Source organism: Crocuta crocuta, unplaced genomic scaffold, assembly GCF_008692635.1.
Source record: "Crocuta crocuta isolate KB4526 unplaced genomic scaffold, BGI_CrCroc_1.0 scaffold127, whole genome shotgun sequence".
NCBI lineage: Eukaryota > Metazoa > Chordata > Mammalia > Carnivora > Hyaenidae > Crocuta > Crocuta crocuta.
This window is the reverse complement of record NW_027532008.1, coordinates 13,276,557-13,296,699: the sequence shown is the minus strand read 5'-3', so window position 1 is coordinate 13,296,699 and position 20,143 is coordinate 13,276,557. Positions and strand designations below refer to the sequence as shown.

General features: G+C 43.3%; 1 long non-coding RNA gene across 1 annotated transcript in view; it reads left to right on the top strand.

The window, feature by feature from the left end:
• Window positions 1-4,800: 4,800 nt before the first annotated feature.
• The window catches only part of LOC144241184 (uncharacterized), a 33,110-nt gene continuing 17,767 nt past the window's right edge, over window positions 4,801-20,143 (top strand). The window contains exon 1 of the long non-coding RNA XR_013337983.1: window positions 4,801-4,876. This is a non-coding gene — a long non-coding RNA (uncharacterized LOC144241184). The remainder of the gene's footprint in view (window positions 4,877-20,143) is intronic.

Sequence of the window (20,143 nt, the reverse complement as noted above, 5' to 3'; positions counted from 1 at the left end):
GTCTTAACAGTTCTTGAAGTTGTCTTGACACTTCAGGGGACCATTGTTGGAATAAAGACCCTAACTATTTTATTGTTGCTGCATTGATACTGGTCATGTATAATTAAATCCTCTTTATAATACTATTAAATTAAATACTTGTGAGGATGATTTGTCCTAGAATGTGGAAGCAATATCTTGAAAAGTTAATAAGTATGTGTATATTATTAAGGCCACAGATATGTAAAGTCAAGATCAAGCTCTTTTCGAAGAATGTATGCTGTTAGTAAAGTACAGTTGATGATAAAGAGTCACATACTCTAAATTTGTATATCTGCCTAATGTACTTTATCTGATAAATGTCAGCAAGCTGGAATGGAAGGGACATGCAGAACTCTTCAAGGAGGTTTGGTCAAGTATAGAAATCCAAAATAGAAACTAAGGCATAAGCCAGGGTAGGAGAAACCCTCGTGATTTTAAGATTTTCAGTATTTACCATTAGAAAACCATAAGCACTTAACTTTTTTTTTTTCCTAACTTGATACAATTGGTAAGTTTCGGTGATAGGTATGGTAAGATTTCTCTCTGCCTCTACACTGATAGGATTGTTGGTTCAAGTTTGTACATATGATAAAACTTTGACCTTGAGATTCTGTATTAGTTAAGTAGGCATGTGAAAACAGTGCTGTTGAAGTCAGCGCTGAATATGAAAATAAATAGGATTGGCAGGACGCTTCCACAGGGGTTTTGCATTGCTGGAGGACCTGAAGTTACTTCAGGAACTACTTTCAGAGTACTATAGTTGCTTTCAAATATATTGTCATATTGCAGCTAGTTAGGTAATTATTACAGTTCAGAGGTTCTCCGCTGGGAGAGGCTGAGGTTATTTGGGGGAGGTGTGTGGGTATTTTTGATTTTCAAAATGATCAGAGGCACTGCCAGCATTGATTGTGCAGGGCAGTGCTCCATGGCCATGATAGAGGGGACGGACAAGGGTTAATTAGTTGCCCAGCCCAGGATGCAGTGGCTTCTGTTGAGAGCCTCTGCCAAATTCTCAGTTCTTGTGTTTAACATTCCTTGTTTTCAGTATAGTTTAGTAAAAGATTTAATGTTTAAAATATCATTTGAGAAGTCAGTGTTGGATCTGCAATGCTTTTGATGTGAAATCTTTTAGATATATAATTGATGTTGTGAGTCAAGAGAGAAAAAAAATGAGAATCTGATTTTTGGCAGTTGGGATTAGAAGTGATGGAGAAGAGGGTCCAAGCATGCACTTACATAAGTGAGCTCTTAAAAAAAAAAAAAGATGTTAAGATCCTTTTCTCTGGAAAGAAATGATGAGTGGATTCCTATTAGGACAAGGATGGAACAGACGGTGTGGAAAGTCAGAGAGAAGCTTATTGTTTAGCAACCTCAGTTATATTATAACTTTTTATTAAGAAAAAGTGAGATTCATTGAGAAACAAGTGTAAGACTGAAATGTTCTGAATACTTTAGTATTTGAGTTCTTTGGGATTAGAGGCCATGGTATCTCAGTTATTTGTCCCTGTGAGCCAGCAACTACAAAAGGGGAGGGAAAGGAAAGGAAGAAAATGTTAAGTGAAGAGGAGAAAAGCAATGAAAAGCAGATGGAAAGGAGGAGGCATCATCTCCTTCGATGAAGGAAAATGGCAGCTGCATCCTTCTGTGTCCTTAGGATGAAAATCTTGGTGTCCTCCCTGACTTGCTCTTCTTTCTTACCTAACATCGCCTGTGGCAGTGGATTTTGAGGGCTCTGTTTTTAAAATACATCCAGGATCTGATTACTTCTCACATCTCTTTACTGTATGGACCAAGCCACCATCATCTCCTGCCTAGATTGGCACATTAGCCTCCTAAGAGGTCTGCCTGCCTGCACCCTGTTCTCTTTTTAAACTTAAGTCACATTAGATCAGCCCCCTTGAGCCTCCCAATGGGGGGCGGTGGGGGGGGGGGGGTTGTTCCATCCCTGAAGGGAAAAGCTCTAGCTGTTCTGGTGAACAGTGCTTCCCTTACTAAGCCCATACTTTATGTACCTCCCCCGCCCCTCCCCACACCTTTCTGAATCACCTCCTCCACTTTCCCTGTCTCCATCCTTGCCCTCCCTCAGACACCCAGGCACGCTGCCGAATGGGGTTTCTCACTTCATGTTCCCCCTTCCTTAGGATGCTCCTTCCCCATACCTTCCTGGCCCACAGCTCTTCTTCCGGCTTTTATGCAGATGTCCTTTTCTTACAGCAGCCTTTTCTGACCATACTTTCTGTCGGTTTCACTGCCTCCCTCTCCCTACCCTATTTTATTTATTTTTCCCTAAAGCACTTTCGTTATCTGATCTGTTGCACATCTTACTAATTTTTTTGTTGCAGGTCTGTGGGTCCCTTCCCCTAGAGGGCAGGAATTTTCTGCCAACTGCTGAAAACTGGTTGACACACACATTGTAGGTGTTAAGGGGAAGAGGGAGTAAAAGTTGATGAAGTATGGTGAAGAAGCCATAGCAGAGGGGCGCCTAGATGGCTCAGTTGGTTGAGCATCCGACTTCGGCTCAGGTGGTGATTTCATGGTTTGTGAGTTCGGGCCCTGCATCAGGGACAGCTCTCTGGACAGCTCAGAGCCTGGAGCCTGCTTCAGATTCTGTGTCTCCATCTCTCTCTGCCCCTCCCCTGCTCACGCTCTGTCTCAAAAAGAAATAAACACTAAAAAAAAAAAAAAAAGAAAAGCAACAGCAGAGGGGTGCCTGGGTGACTCAGTTGGTTAAGCGTCCAACCCTTGATTTTGGCTCAGGTCGTGATCTCACAGTTCATGAGATTGAGCCCCACGTTGGGCTCTGTCCTTACAGCATGGAGCCTGCTTGGGATTCTCTCTCTCCCATTCTCTCTCAGAATAAATAAGTAAACAATTTTTTAAAAAAGAAGCAATAGCAGAAACCAGTTATTAGATTGTGGCTGAGTTATCCTAATCTCCTTGTTAGTTGAGGGTGCTAGTACTTAACTTTGTAAAAATCAGCAGGGCTGATTGACATGAAGGTAGCACACAGTACCTGCTGGTCTTAGGAGGAGCATCGTAAGTGATAGTTATGATGATGGTACCGAAGATTCTCATGGGAAGGACAAGACCAGGAAATGGTAAAGCATCATACGTCTTTGCAAAAGATCTTTCATTACAGTATTGGCATTTTACTGCACTTTTTTGTTTTGTTCCTTAAAGAGAACTCCTTGTGGCCGATGTTACCAAATCCATCCATAAAAACTTAGTAAGAGGGCAGGTGAAACCGCTGACATGTTATTCACTTTGGGTGCCAGGGTGTCCCTCACAGCCCTCCAAGTGGACTGTGTGGCATTCAGTAGGCATTGGTGACAGAGGGGGTGGAGGGGAGCACTCCTCGGGCCACTAACCTCATCACTGTTTGACACCCCAATACACTTTGAACTTTATAATGCTTTCGAGTCTCATAGAAAAGGATTGATTATGTTCAATGGGAGATGTATACTACGGAAAGACATGTTAAATATATGTGAGAAAGATGCTCAGGATTCAGATTTAAAGGAATGGACCTCATGGGCTAACCTCCAGTTATCTGAAATCTTGTTCTCTGAGTCTTTCCTCATGAAGAGTTTATATTGGTTTGGCTAGCACTGAGCTCTCTAACAAGATGCAAGTTACGGGATACATTTCCCCATGCCAGTTGTGAATAAAAACTAGTTCAGATGACGAGGTCCTAGCTTAAATATAGTACCTTTGATTATTAAAGCTGATCAAGGTGAGTGTGTTTAAACAGCGCAAGGGGGGGAAAAACTCAAGACTGTTTGTATTAATAAACTGGGGTAAAATGTCAAAGCACTGGTTTTTATGATAGTGGGCAGGCAGCATGTTCTGAGATGAAGAATGTCCCCTGTTCCTTGGTTTATTAACGATTAGAACATAAAGTTCTGCAATGTGAGCAGGCGCCTTGTGGATCTAAGGAGGAAGGATACTTTGTTAAAGCAAGTTCATGAAAAAACAGGAGGCCCATGCCTGATGATATGTGTGCCTGTACCTGCCGGAAACATTTATAACGTCTCCGCGGAAGTGCTACTTAAAGCAGCACATTTTCATTTACTGGGAGTGACTTTCAGCGACTCCTAGGGTGTACATGGCAGAAAAGACTGTCTTTGTAGATCGTCATTTAGAAATGTGTATGTCACATGCATTTACAAGAAACGATTTTGTCTTATCGTTTTAGTGTACTGTGAGTATACGAATAAAGGTTTTAAAGGAATATTACAGTTCTTTCCAAACAGTTTCTATGCAAACATTTGTATTTTCCTACAAGGTTTCTGTTTTATTCCTCAAAGAGAACTCCCCATGGAAATGTTAGTAAATGCACCTTTCTACTTCAGGAACTTGAAAAACTAAATAATGTAAAGGGTCTAATTGTGTTTGCATTCAACACAGTATTGGTATAAGTAAAAGAAAAACATTTACATTGCATAATAAATTACTCAGCAATGCTTTGTGTTTCTATTAACAGAGCTAATCTGTTTCTTCTTAGGAATGATGCAATTTCACAGCAAAAATTTGATGTCATTCTAATGAGTCTGCTTTCAATTGTAGAGTACAATGAGGGCCTAGTAAAGATTAGTAAGAAATCTATTTTATTGTAGATAATAAATCTGCGAAGTAAGCTCTCAGCATAGATTGAAGTTGATCCGGCACGGAGTTGCTTTATGAATAGCCCTTTGAGCAAACTCTTCAGTTCTGTATGTGGTTTTAAATCACTGTAAATGTGTAGGCAGGTACATATTACAATTGTCTGTTTTTCTTTTTAGGGCTCATGTAATCAAAGAAGTTTCTTTGTTGTGTGTAACTTTTCAGAACACAACAGGAATTGAAAATGAATCAGGTGAGTTTCAAAATAAGAATTTATACGAATACATTACCTAGATGCTAGACCAGTTCTTGGTTTTTGAAAGATCAAAGCACACACATTCATTTCCCCGATTTTCTTTTCTGTTTCTTTGCACCATTAACTAATTCATTGCTTTCATAGTGTGCGTTTGTTGGTGGAGTGGCGTGTGCTCTGTTTGGGTGTGGCTTGGCATTTCAGAGGAAGCCTGTGCAGGGGACCGATTCTTTGACACCTTAGTTCAGACTTTCTGTTTGTACCTTTCCCCTGCCACGCTGTAGTGTTCATTTTTTTGGTTTTGTTTTGAAGCGTATCAAGCTTTCATTTTTAATTTTTTTTTTATTTTGTAAACTATCCATTGGTTGAAAAGGAAAGATTGAAATTTATTTTTAGAGACTGAAACTGATCAAGTGGGAAACTTTATAAGCACTCTGTCCTTGAAAACCCTGTTAATAGAATGCAGTCAAGAAGGCAGATACTGAAATGTAAGATGTGTTTCTCAGTAGAAGCGGGTGTGAGCTACTTGGGGATCAAACAGTTCTGCTGTGGAGATTTCTGGAGCCTCAGGGCTGCTCTGATAAGTAAAACCAGTTATATGGACTTAATGTATTCTAAACTAGGATTCTTATTTTCTGGCTTATTATTTTACTTGTAGTTACAGAAATTCATGGGTGTTAGAAACTTTATTGAGATCTTCACAAACATGTACAAAATATGAAAGACAAACTTAAAAATGTGAAGTCTAATTTGTAGTGTTGAGCTTAAAACTATGAGACTTGAAAATATGTTATATCCCTCACTATCTGAGATTTTGGACACCTTTTCATCATGTACAGGTGCTTCTAACTGGAGTCCCACTTTTATTAGGGTGGGCTGCGTTTAGTAAAGTTCAGTCCTGGGTTGCATTGAGAGATGTGAATTTTTTGGAATGGATTCTTTTGATTTCATTTCATTACTTTTCTTTATCAAAAATACGTTTATTTTAATGCGGAGGACCATACATCATAAAAAATGAATCTGGCGAACACATGGGGCACATGGTTCCTATTATTTTACAACTTGCAGATTTACTGACATGCTTTTGAAGCCAAATTATTTTTGAAATGGTCATATGGGGGAGGGGAAAAGAGAACAGTGGATTGCTCTCGTCATTGTTCCTCAAAGTTATGTGCACATACATGTCCTGGATTTCATTTCTTTTTCTATCTTAAGACTGCTTCTATATGTGAACCCGGTCACCCAAAGCAACTTGCTTTTCTCCCGCCTAGGATCTATTGTTAGAAGGGTCTTAATTCTGGTTTAGAACAATTGCAAGTGCTTCCAAAGTGGAATCCAGGGGTGCCTGGGTGGCTCGGTCAGTTAAGTGTCCGACTTCAGCTCAGGTCATGATCTCACGGTTTGTGGGTTCGAGCCCCGCGTCGGGCTCTGTGCTGACAGCTAGCTCAGAGCCTGGAGCCTGTCTTTGGATTCTGTGTCTCCCTCTCTCTGTGACCCTCCCCTGCTCACACTGTCTCTCTCTCTCTCTCTCTCAAAAGTAAAAAAACATTAAAAAAAATTAAAAAACAAAACAAAGTGGAATCCAAATGTTGACAATGCTTTTGTTGTATTGCTGCTCAGCGGCCAGTTCTCTCAGGTGGCTACAACTCTGCCCTGAGGCTTAATAATGTATTAATTCTTACACCGTAGCAGGCTACTAATATTTTATTTCTAACACAGTTCGACCTATTTGACACCTCACCCTTTTAACTCTGTGGTTCCCCTTATATCAAGTGACCTTGTGTGTAGAGAAAAGTCCACATGCCATTCAGAAGAGTTGTAGCAATAACCATTTCTTTTTTGGCTCTTTTACAGTTTCATTTTGTTTTTGACAAGTTTTAATATCAGATCTGCAGAAGACTGCCTTTGATGCCAAATGCCAAATATCGGGGGAAAAGTGTCCTCTTATGTTTCTAATGGTTAGCACATTTCTGATTTGGATGTAATTTAAGTGGTCTGGTAGTAATGAAACTTTCATTTGGATTATAAAAATTGTCCACTTTTCTTGAGAAAAATTTTCAGCATCTTTAGTTATATTTTCATTATCTGAGGGATATCAGTTGCGTGATATTGAGACCTGATTATTATGTCATGGCATAAAATCTATGAGTGTTTTTCAACGCTTGTCTCAGTAATTTTTAAAAGTTAAGGATTATTTCAGGACATTTTATATTTTTTCCTTTTATATCTATTTTTCCTGTTTTCAGCCAGTGAAGATGTGCAATCAGTGCTTGAGAAACTTCAAAGTAACTACACAAAAATTCGGATATTAAAAAAATTTTAACTTGGGGGCGCCTGGGTGGCTTAGTCGGTTAAGCGTCCGGCTTTCGCTTAGGTCATGATCTCGCGGTTTGTGGGTTTGAGCCCCGCGTCGGGCTCTGTGCTGACTGCCAGCTCAGAGCCTGGAGCCTGTTTCAGAGTCTGTGTCTCCCTCTCTCTCTGAGCCTCCCCTGCTCATGCTGTCTCTCTCTCTCTCTCTCCTAGAAATAAATAAAAATATTAAAAAAAAATTTTTAACTTGAATCGGATTGATTTTTTTTTTAAGTTTATTTATTTAAGCAATCCCTATACCCAACGTGGGGCTCGAACTCACAACCCTGAGGTCAAGAGCCGCATGCTCTACCAACTGAGCCAGCCAAGCACCCCTGAATGAGAATGATTTTTTTTTTAATATTTTTATTTATTTCTAGGAGAAAGAGAGAGAGAGACAGCATGAACAGGGGAGGGTCAGAGAGAGAGGGAGTCACAGACTCCGAAATAGGCTCCAGGCTCTGAGCCGGCAGTCAGCACAGAGCCCGACGCGGGGCCCGAACCCACGAACCGCGAGATCATGACCTAAGCGAAAGTCGGACGCTTAACCGACTAAGCCACCCAGGCGCCCCAATTTTTAATTAAAATCTTAACGGTGATGTTAAGGGTCAGATTATTCCCTGTAGGCACCAAGCATCTTTGCTTTGATGAATTTTAGCAGTCAGACCTGTGTCCGTCTCTCATGGTGGGAATGGTCTCGAAGACAGTGGCACCGCACCCTTCTTCCGTTCATCTGTGTTTGCCGGGCGGATTTTAGGGACCGGAGGACCCTCTGAGTGAGCAGACCACACCGCTTGTAAATTAGTCCTTTAGAAGAAACAACAGTCTCGAGAGTTTTGTGGTATATTAAGCACTGACTGTTAAAGCGACATTCTGAACTGCTCCGTCCTACCCGTGTGTTCCAAGTCGTTCCTGAGGTGGTAGCTCACCAGGCCCGCTCTCTGAGCCCAGCCGCGGGCTGCACACGGCCCCCACATCCACATGTTCCTTGTCCTTCTTTCTCTTCCAGTTTGTTCTCCCTTCAACACTTACCCCTTCTCTTATCTTCCCTGACTTGGAACTCCACTTGCTTTGCCTGTGAGCCTTTGTTCCTTCTAACCCAGTCCGGGCTGGGTGGCCGACAAGAGGAGAGCCATTCTGCTTCCCAGCTTCCTTCTTCCATTGTCTTTTCTCTCCATTTTAAGTCACAGCTATCCTTTACTTCAGTAGTGCTCCACACCCGTCCCAATGTGTAACTTTTGAGATGTTCCACTGTTTTCCTTCTTTTTCCCTCCATAGATTTATCTAGGAATTTATCTAGGAGAATCTTATAAATGACTCTCATTGAATAAGGAGTTTAGAATGCTTTACTTTATAGGATATCAAAGGTGAGCAAAGTTCCATAAAGCGAATATGCTCATAGTAGCTTAAAATGGATATGCTAGTTTAATACCACTTCCTGTCTACTGAGTGCTTAACCAGCATGCCAGGCACTCCACTAAATATTGCACATGTACTTTCTCACTAACTTAGTCTTTGCGGCCACTCTGTGAAGTGTAGGTATGATAACAGTTTTATGGACGAAGGCAGTTAAGGCCCAGAGAGGTAGCCATGGCTTGCCCACGCCCACTCAAACAGTAAGTGATAGAGCTCAGATTCATACCCTCAACTCGTCAAATTCCAATGCTAAGGTTCTTAGTCACCATGTTATACTGCCGTTCTCAGTCAGGATGAGCTCTGTTATGCTGTGCTAAAAAGCAGCTCCAGAATCTCAGGAGCTTAAATCAGCATCCGTTTATTTCTTGGTCTTGCTACACATCCTGTGTGGATCTGCCGTTGTAGTTGCTTAAGAACCAGAGATGATGAAGGCTTTGTCTCAATGCACATCCCTTCTACTCAACATCTCATTAGCCAAAGTTAGTCATTTGGCCACATGTGAAGTAAAACTCTGGTGTTAGGGGCTGGCTGGGAGGCGGTGCGATCCTGTGCGGTGGGTGCCTGGGGAGGGAGAGGGGAACTGTGGGGTCTTGGGTATGGCCTCAGTGATTTTTTTTTCCCCAGCTTTATTGAGATATAATTGACATGGGCCATTGTGTAAGTTTTAGCTCTAATGAGCTGATACAGCTGCCTTGATCTCTGATTTATTGAGTCACATGTTTTTTTTTTTTAATAGTTTATTGTCAAATTAGTTTCCACATAACACTCAGTGCTCATCCCCACAAGTGTCCTCCTCCATGCCCGTCCCCCCTCCCCCCACATCCATCAGTCCTCAGTTTTTGTCAGCATTCAAGAGTCTCTCATGGTTTGCTTCTCTCCCTTTCCCCCACCATTTCTGCCCTTCTTCTCCCCCTTGTTCCTCCGTCAAGTTCCTCCTAATCCTCCTATACGTGCAAACATATGATATTTGTCCTTCTCTGCCTGACTTATTTCGCTCAGCATAACACCCTCAAGGTCCATCCATGTTGCTACACATGGCCAGATTTCATTGTTTCTCATTGCCATGTAGTATTCCATGGTATAGATAAACCACATCTTCTTGATCCATTCATCTGTTGATGGACACTTAGGCTCTTTCCATGTTTTAGCTATTGTGGAGACATGTGTTTTTTTTAAGAATTTTTTTTAAAAGAATCTTTGCCAGTTGCATAACTCAGGTTGTTACTAATACTTGAAACTTTCTATCAGCAATAGTAGCTTACGATTGCAGCATTTCTACATCCAGATCAGCCATCTACAGTATTGCCAGTAGCCTGCAGCAAAACAGCTTAGCAGCTTAGCCCTCCAGATTTTAAATAAAAGTTTTGTGCAGTAAAATAACAAAGGAAGCTTTTAATCACTGGATGCTGCAGATCCAACCCTGAGAACTACGATAAGCCGTCCCTAGTTCCATTCTCTTCGCTGTTTGGAGTGTTCATTTGCTCCCTCATTCATCCTGCCGCGACGGCACCCCGGTGTGTTGTGGATTCTGCCGTGAACTAGATAGACCAGGGCTCTGCTCTTGCAGCTTACCTGCTAGACTGAGACTGTTAAAAGAGCAGAAGACAAGACCATTTTAGATCGTGAAAAGTGCCATGGAGACAGGGAAACAAGGCAGCGAGATAAAGAATGATGAAAGGAGGCGGGGAGGGCCGGGTTTAGTTTCTTTGGATTACATGGTCGGGGGAGGCCGCTCTAAAGAGGTAACTGACAGTGAAAACAGAGACTCAAGTGATAGCCAAGAACCAGGTATATGAAGATCCAGGGAAAGAAAATTCTAGGTAGAGCGAGCCAGGAGTGAGTGCAGAGGTGCTGAGGTGGGAATGAGCTTGCTGGTTCAAGGACACAGAGCAGGCCAGGGCCTGGAGCATGGCAAGCATCAGGGGGACTCAGACAAGACGAAGTTGGCGAGAGGCGGGGGTCAGATTTATAGAGCCTTAAGGGCCACAGGAGGAATCTTATGTTTTATTCTGAGTGCACTGGGAAGCCACTGGACAGTGATGTGATCTGATTTCCAGTTTTTAGAGTATCACCTTTCTCTTTATTGGGCAAGAGTATAGTAATATGTTTTTTCTCTATTGAGATTAACGTCGTATTTGAGGATAGTTTCTTCAGTCAGTTTAATGGGCCTGCCAGCTTTTTGTTTAAACTTTTTTTTTTTATAGTTTTCATTTATTTTTGAGACAGAGACAGAGCATGAGCGAGGGAGGGGCAAAGAGAGAGGGAGACATAGAATCTGAAACAGGCTCCAGGCTCTGAACTATCAGCACAGAACCTGAAGCGGAGCTCGAACCCACGAACCGTGAGATCATGACCCGCCGAAGTCAGACACTCAACTGACTGAGCCACCCAGGCGCCCCAGGCCTGCCAGCTTTTTGAAAGAGGGTGCTTTTTTATGTGTTTTAGAACTATTTGACTACTATCGTTTCCTAGAGACCGCGTAAAGGTTTTTTGTTCGGTGCCCCCATTTCTTTATTGTAATTGCGGTCATATTCTGCTTATTCCTTAACCAAACACAATTTAATGCTGTTTCAATAAACTGAAGCTTATTTCATCCCCTCTCCCCCCCCATTGTTTGCTCCCAGATTAGTCTTGTTCGCAAGTTTAAACATAGGAGAGTTGTTCATAGTATTTGAAGTATTAGTACTCTGAGTCTTGGGTGTCTTTTGCTGCTAACAACGGTGAACTGGGGTGATTATCATTAGTCTCTTGTAGACTGTATGTGTCTTAGTGTGACACTGACACATTCTCAGTGTGGAGGCGTGTTCAGCCTAAGCACCTCTGTCAGCCGCTGCTGGCGCTCTCCAGTGTTGATGTTTACGTTGATGTTTGAGGAGCGCCTGGGTGGCTCAGTCAGTTGAGTGTCCCACTTCGCCTCGGGTCATGATCTCACGGTTCCTGGGTTCGAGCCCCCCATTGGGCTTTGTACTGACAGCTCAGAGCCTGGAGCCTGCTTCAGATTCTGGGTCTCCCTCGCTCTCTGCCCTCCTCCCCCACTCATTCTCTGTCTCTCTCAAAAATAAACATTAAAAATATTTAAAAAAAGTTGGTGTTTAAGAAACTAGGTGCTTTAATTAAATTGGTGAAAATGGGTATGATCATTTATGGTCGTTTTCTAGATGGAGTATGTAAAAAGAGTTTCTGATACAAATTTAAATGAAATATCAGTAAAACTTGCTTATTTTTATATTTTTAAAAATAAAAACATTAGCATATATTGCCTATGTCAGATGGTACATGCAGCCTCATGTAACAGCAGCCAGTGCCAATGTCATGCTATATAATGCTATGTAGTGGAGTTACCTTCCTGATGCCAGTGGATGTGTGTTGAAGAGGTGGGGGGGTGGGTAGGGAGTGGAGCAGGCTGGTTCTAGGGCAGCTCTGTGTCTGGAGCAGAGCAGATGAAGGAGGAGAGGTGTGGGCTCAGCTCTGTGGTCGTAAAGATCAAAGGAGACTTTGCCTAGGGAGATGGGAAACCGTTGGAGGGTTTGAGCAGAGGAATGCTTGAGTTGGGTTTGAAAAAAATTTTGATTAAAAACATTGTTTTTTTTCTACGGCATGAGTATTTTTATCCATTATTTCTGGGATCATTAAAGTCTCATATGAGAAACTTTAAAATGAGAGTGTATAACTCATTTATTTATTTTACTTTAAAGACCCAACATTGAGGTATAACTTGTGTGCATTAAAATGTACTCATTTGAGAGGTCTCTGGGTGGCTCAGTTGGTTAAGTGACTGACTCTTGATTTCAGCTCAGGTCATGATCTCACGGTTTGTGAGTTCAGGCCCTAGTGCAGAGCCTGCTTGGAATTCTCTCTCTCTCTGCTCTTTCTGCACACTCTCAAAATAAATAAATAAACTTTAAAACATTTCATTTGTATTTTTTATAATGTTTATTTTTGAGAGAGAGAGAGCACGCACAAGCGAAAGCATGTGTGAACAGGGGAAGGACAGAGAGAGAGGGAGACACAGAGTCAGAAACAGGCTCGAGGCTCTGAGCTGTCAACACAGAGCCCGACACAGGTCTTTAACTCACAAACTGGGAGATCATGACCTGAGCCAAAGTTGGATGTTTCAATTACTGAGCGATCTAGGCACCCCTAACAGTTTTTTTACATGTACGTATTTGAAGTGTCTAAGTCTTAAGTTTGACAAATACCTGCACTCAATTCTCTCAAAGTACAGAATACTTCCCTCACCCCCAAAACCCTTTCCCGCTGCTCTGCAGTTAGTGTTTCCCTCAGACCTCCCCTCAGGCAGGCACTCTTGGCTTAGGCTTTCTGTCCCTGTGGATCGGTTTTTCCTGTTCTAGAATTTCACATGAGTGGAATCATTAGTACTTGCCCTTTTGTATTTGTCCCCCTCCCCCCCTTTTTTTTTAAGTTTATTTATTAGAGCATGAGCAGGGGTGCAACAGAGAGAGAGAGAGAGAGAGAGAATCCCAAGCAGGCTAGCAGGCTCTGCACTGTCAGTACAGAGCCTGAAGTGAGGCTCAATCCTATGAACTCTGAGATCATGACCTGAGCTGAAATCATGAGTCAGACATTCTACTGACAGAGCCACCCACGCACCCGTGTTTGTCTCCTTTTGATCAGCGTAGTGTTTTGAGATTCATCCATGTCATTGTAGATGGAATCAGTAGTTTACTCCTTTCACAGAGGATGTTTTATGGGGGACATGGGACCATGTGACCTTTTAGATAAATCTGTTCATAGATGTGTTTCCAAAGATTTGGGAAAGCCTTAGATGGTTTTCTACATTTGGTTTCCGGTACCTTCCCCACTTTTTTTTCCCTAATCCTATGTATATATGCATAATGGGGTATAAAACATTGAAATGACTTTTGCTGTTTTAGCCTATTAATACAGAGTTATACTTTTATAAGTAGTTATAAATGCACATTTGATATTTCAGGCTATTTATAAAGAGACTTCTGTGTAAGGTGATTCCTATGTGTTATGACTTAAGCCTCAATTAATGAATGTATAGTTTAGGAAATTAACATGTTTAATAATGATGGCACTGAAATCTCATTTTTAATCTTGTATTCTACTAGATAATTTGGCAATTTTTATAAGACCTGGGACATTGCCTTTGTGAATGAAAATATTAGATTATTTCTGAAATTTGAAAAAGAATTAGCACCTTGGATGACATTTCCTTAAATAACTGTGGGGGGACTCCGGCAAGAAGGTTTACGTTTTTGTTACTCTGATATCAGTGATTTATTAGAAAAAAAGGTCGCGGTTGGGGCGCCTGGGTGGCTTAGTCGGTTGAGCGTCCGACTTTCGCTTAGGTCATGATCTCGCGGTTCGTGGGTTCGAGCCCCGCGTCGGGCTCTGTGCTGACTGCCAGCTCAGAGCCTGGAGCCTATTTCAGAGTCTGTGTCTCCCTCTCTCTCTGACCCTCCCCTGCTCACGCTGTCTCTCTCTCTCTCTCTCTCTCTCTCTTAGAAATAAAAAAAAAAAAAAAGGTCATAGGATTGTTTTGCTCTTCCTTACCTTTGCTGTCTGGTGACTCCCTTTTACCTTCAGTCCTGGCTTTTCCACTCCATCCATGTGACCTTGGGCAAGTCACTTGACCTCTTAGTATTTACTTACTTACCTGTTAAGTAGAGAGAGATAATACAGTTGTGGTCAAGAGTAAATGAGTTAATGAATGTAAAGGCCAGCGCCTGGCATGTAGGAAACACTGCAAGTATCATCATCACCATTATTTTCAGCTCGTTAGCAAGTGCTGATTCTGCCCTATAACATGCTTTCTAAGCACTGTTCGTGCTTTAGTTCAGACCAAGGCATTACTTCTCTGGACTGTCACTGAAGCCCCCTCATTGACTACTGCTTTGCCGATGGTCTCTCTCCCTGTGGGACCCTTCTCTGAATGCCTTGAGTACCGTATTCATACAACATAAACCTGACCATATAGAGAATTAGAAAAGTGGGCAGTTATCGTGAGTTGTTTGGAATGTCTTCATTTATGAATGGATTTGAACTACACCTGGAAGGATGTAGAAGATGCTGACTGGTCAGAGGGCTTGAGGGCCAGGAGGGTCAGTGGTCTGGGGGTCCTGCTGGCTGAAAGCCTGACCTGTGAAAGACGCCAGGGAGTAGGAGGACCTCCAGAGAGTGGTGCCTGTAGGGATGAGGGAGGAACTTTGAGAGTAAAATTGAGATTTTTCTGCGATTTCTTCCAATAGAATTTTTTTTTTTTTTAAGGCTGTGGCTAGACCAGGCAAACCCCCACCTGATGTGAAGGGCTGTGGCTCCATACTTCACTGCCTTGGACAAAGGTGGTTTGACATTTGGCAGCTCAGTCTCAGCAGTTACAGACTCACTAGGAGGCAGCAGAACCCTCCTTCAGGGGCATGTCAGGTTGAGAAGAGCTCTTAGTCCCTAATGTACTTGGCTCTTCTTCAACCTTGAAAGACTCTACAACCAGGAAAGTAATACTGGGTTTATTTAGAAAGTTTAAAAAAAGAATTCTGAGCCAGATGCTTTATAGGATGATGAATCAAGAAAGCAGAGGGTTTAGAGAAGTTGAATAGAGTATCGGCTGGAAACCAGAAGACCTTCTCATCCTGTCACGCCACTCCCCTGCCCAGGCCTTCTGCTGCTGCGTCCCGCTGCTCTCCAGATCTGCGCTCTGGTCTCCCCCTACCCTGGCCTGCAAGGTTCTGCAGGTTGTGGGCGCAGCCACCTCTGCCCTCTCCCTGGCTCACTCTGACCTGGCCACAATGGTCTCATTTTGTTCCTGAACTGGCCAAGCCCTTTGTCCCCTCAGAACGTTTCCCAGGAATGCTCAGTCCTTAACTCGTGGCTGTTCTCATCTTTCAAGTCCACGTGTCTGCGGGTGTGATCTTCTCTGAGATGTCCCCCTCCCTGCAGCTGTCCTGACTAGGACAGTCCCCCCTCCTCATCTCTTTATCACACTCTTTATTACACTGGCCCCAGTGGCCACCCTGTCAGGTGGGCAGGACCTGTCTTGTCTTCGCTGCTGCTTTTCTTGGTACTGCAGCGCTAGCGTGCGGGGCGCTCGCCGGGCCTTCATAGGGTGAGGGGATTGCTGTGTTATATCTGGCCGGAAGGGTGACCGTGGCAGTGGGAATTGGAGAAGGGCTCAGGTATGACACATACTGCAAGCTCACCGGCAGATTTGACTGTCGACTTCTCCCCCTTCATTGAACCTCTTCCCCGGCCCTTCGGATGTCGTGTTTGGTGCCCCTTCTGCCTCTGTGACATCGTGCCTGGTCTTATCTCCCACTCTTAGATAGTGGCATCCTGAGGGCTTTGTCCTCGCTTGCCTCTCTTCTCTGATCTCATCCACTCCCCTGGACTTCATGACCGGTTGAGTCTGTGTGCTTGTGCAGCCATCTCTGTGCACCCAGACCTCCGGCATGGGCTGCCAGACACTTGTTTGTTTGTTGACAGCAACCGCCGCTCGGAGCTGGGCATCCTGTGCCAGGCGCCGGGTGCAGTGGTGAGTGAAACAGAACCTGTCCCCTGGGTCTGCAGCCTAGACTTGCCTCTGGTGGAGAGGCCGTTAAACCAGCCAGCCGCTAAGTGCCTACAAAGTGCAAAGTGCTGGGAGAGGTGGGGAGTGTGGTGCTGGAGCCTTAGGGGACATCCTGCCTGGTGGGACCTGGGACCGGGTTCCTTAGGGCGGGGCAGAGGCCCAGAGCCCTGCGGGCAGAGGGGCGCCCTCCTGCTGGGTAGGTCTTGGCCCCACCTCCCTGGTGCTTAAAGCAAGGGGTAGGGACTCTCTTTTGCTTTTCTTTCTCACCTTTGCAGGAGCCTCGAAGGGCCATGGACAATAGGTTGTTGCCTTTAATTACTTTTGAAGCTGCTTATCCCGGATTATCCTGGTACACTTTATTTGTCCTCCTTTAGCCATTCAGAGTGAAACCTGTNCCCGCCCCCCCCCTTGTGCCTTTGGGGAGCAGCCCCTTCAGCTGTAGTGAAGTTGGGGAGGTAGGGTGCGAATGTGCGGACCCTGCCCTCCTTCCTCCTCCTTTCGGTTTAGTCTCAGAATCTCTCCTGTTCTCTGCTTCTCGGTCCTGAGGTGGGAGGTGCTGGAAGAGCAGAGGTGGTCTGTTTAGTGCAGTGATCCTCAGGCTTTTTGTTTATGTGGATTAGATCTTTGGATATTTACCATGGGGCAAATTGAAACAATTTTTTTTCTGTGAAGTAATCTCTGCACCCATGTGGGGCTTGAACTCTCGATCCCAAGATCAAGAGTCCCAACAAGCTCTACCCCCAACACGCCCCACCGAATGAGCAAGCTCTACCAAATGCATTCCTCGAAACAAAAATTCTTTAAACAGTTTTTTGGAAGTATAGATTCACAGCAAGTTGCAAAAACAGTACAGAGCATCCCTGTACTCTTCTTTACTCAGCTTTTCACGGTGGTAGCATCTTACTTTATTACAGTATCAAAACCAGGAACTAGACCTAGTTCAGGAGTTACTTAGACCACAGGCCTTATTCATAATTCAGAAATTTTTAAAACACAAGATTAGACAGTCACACATCAATTAGCCAGTGGAATGATGACATCATCATTTGTCATAAACCTGAAAACCTCCCCTCTACATGCCTAAGAATGAAAAAGGCAGGTAACATTTTAGTATTATTGTTAAAATAGCTCTGACCCTGTGGACCCCCAAAAGGTGGCTCTAGATGATTGTGCGACACCCCCCTGGCTTGGTGGTTGGAATGTGGACTTTGGAGTCTGTCTGGACTTTATCTTGGCTCTGCTACTTTATTTTTCTTATTTTTATTTTTTATGTATTTTTAGAAATTTTATTTTAGAGAGTGTGAGAGGGAGAGAGGGTTAGAGGGAGAGAGAAGAATTAAGCAGGCTCCACGCTCAGCCTGGAGCCTGATGCAGGGCTTGATCCCATGACCCTTGGATCATGACCCGAACTCAAGAGTCGGATGCTCAACTATCTGAGCCACTTAGGTGCCCCTTGGCTTGCTGCTTTAAAACCACGTAGCTTGGGAGAGTTACTTGACGGGACAGCTCTATGGCACACTATTTGAGAATCCAGACCCCGAACCTGACTGTCTGGGTTTGAATCCTTGCTCTGCCACTTACTGGCTGAGACTGTGGACAGGTTTCAGTTTCATCTGTGAAGTGAGGATCGTGAAGGTGCCCGCAGTTGGAGGCGGTGGTGTAAAGATTAAACGAGCTGATGCCTAGGAAGAGCTTGGAATAGCATCCGAATGGTGTCCTGAACATCCTTCAGTGTTAGCTGTGATCATTGTGAGCTATTGCATGAGAAACATTAAGCACAGAACATGGCCCAGAGGAGGGATGTCATACTCCTGAAGCTCGCCCACCATCCAGCATGGGAAGGTCATCGTGGGCCAGGGGAAAGGTAGTAGGTATTAAGGGAAGGAAAAGAGCAGTTCCCTGAAAGAGCTTTGTGAGGAGAGGGGCTGGATCAGCCTTATTAACCATTGCACCCACCGCACAGCACAGGGCCAGCCGGGAGCAGGCTTTCACGAAGTGTGTGTTAATGATTCAGCGATGGACTGAAGGAAGGAGAGCTGCTTGTGGCCATGAATCGGGGAGGGGAGGGAATCCTGATTTCTTGTGAGTTTGAGTTAGAAAGTTAGAGACATTGATTTAATGAGATCAGTGAATAGTTAATAACTAAGTAGCTTATTATGTTAACTTAAATTTAACCCATTAAATTTAACATGTACTGCTATAGATCAGTTTACTGATACATGTTTGGAGCCTTTACTTCAGTAAGCGGTGAAATCAACGAGTTCTTATGTTTCCTGTTACGTAATAGGAAAGTGGAGAAGTCCTTGTAACGTCCTCTGTGCTTACCATAGTGATCAGTGTCCAGAAACCCTTGAAACCGAAACGTGCCTGTATTCTGAGACAGCAAGGACGGGCCGTCGGCCACTCCAGGGGGAGGAGCAGGGGTCCTTCGTGGATCCTGCAGTTTGGTCCCTGGTTGGTCACCTTCTGTTCTCATACTCTGTCTTTGCTGATTACCTTTCCTGGTATGTGTGTCCCCCATACTGTCACACCCTTCCTACTTCGGGAAGCACTCTGTCTAAAATCGCACCTCCCCGTCTCAGCCACCGCGTTCTCTTCTTGTGCGTAATTTTTCTTCAGAGCATCAGTAAGCACCGGGCATTGTATATCCTTGGTTGATTTTGTCTACCTTCCTCACTAGAGTGACACATCGTTAAGGCAAATGAGGTGCTTAAAACATTGCCTGGTCCATAGAAGGGACTCAGAAATTGAGTAGATCTTGCAATTTCTTTTAGAGAAAAACTGATCAGGGAAAAAGTCCCAGGACCAAATTGTGTGTTTAGTGTAACAACCAAGATGGCCTTGTTTGGAGTATGATATTATATCTAATACTTTAAGGATGTACACATATAAAGATATAGGTGTATTGTGTATATGTATGTTTGTATGTGTAAATAAGATCCCAGTTTATAAATGGCGAGTGGGGGACAGAGAGAGAAATTTTCTTTTAATAGTCTTTTGTTCCAAAGGTTTACTTGTAAATTGGGTGCTTGGAATTGAAAACATGTATCACATTTTCTAAAAAAGAATTCTTATGTTGACCTAGAAATATAGCTACCTCACATTCCAATAAATTCAGGCACACATGGAAAAAATACTTTCGGATAGATGACCCAACTATTTTATTTATTTCTAGCTCTCCTTTTTCTAGAAAAGTTTTAAGTTAGTTTACAAGAATTATTTATTCATTCAGATATTTAAGTGACAACAAACATGTTGTGTCCCCTGCTAAGCATTGTTGTAGTTTATCAGGGGAGTTTTACAAATAATTTTTTAAAATCGTGGTAAGAGCTATGAAGGAAAACTAAGGAAGGGGAGAGGCAATTTCCAGCCAGAGCCATCGCAGCCGGAAAGGGGAGAGCAAGGTCCTGGGGCTGCCAGGGTTGGCTTCCTGTGGTTGGAAGTCCTCAGATTTTAGTTGAGTCTTGTAGTACAAAGGATACTAAAATAAACAGAAAAGAAAAGCTTTCCTCCACTAGTAAATGAACCCAAATTTACAAGCACGGGTTCACCACAAGCAGGTGAATAAACCTGGACATAGGAATTTGTCTTCTCTTTTTTCCTGCAGCAGCTCTGCTGAGGTCCTTTCTGTTCACCGTTGTATCAGAAATGTTAATACACGTCGTCTCCAAATTATACTCCAGTGACACGGCTCCTGTGGGAATGACCATTCCTGTCCCAGGAGCTGTCGCCTGCTGGCACTTCGCTGGACGCTGGGAGGTTTTAGGGCAGAGGTTCTTAGATGATATTGCAGCAGAATTCTTTCTTTCTTTCTTTTTTTTCTTCAGCTTTATTGAGGTATAATTGACAAATTGTAAGATATATAAAGTATACATAGTGGTAATTTGGTATACATATAACCATCTAGTTAATTACTACATCCATCAGCATCTCTCATATTTATCCCCCCC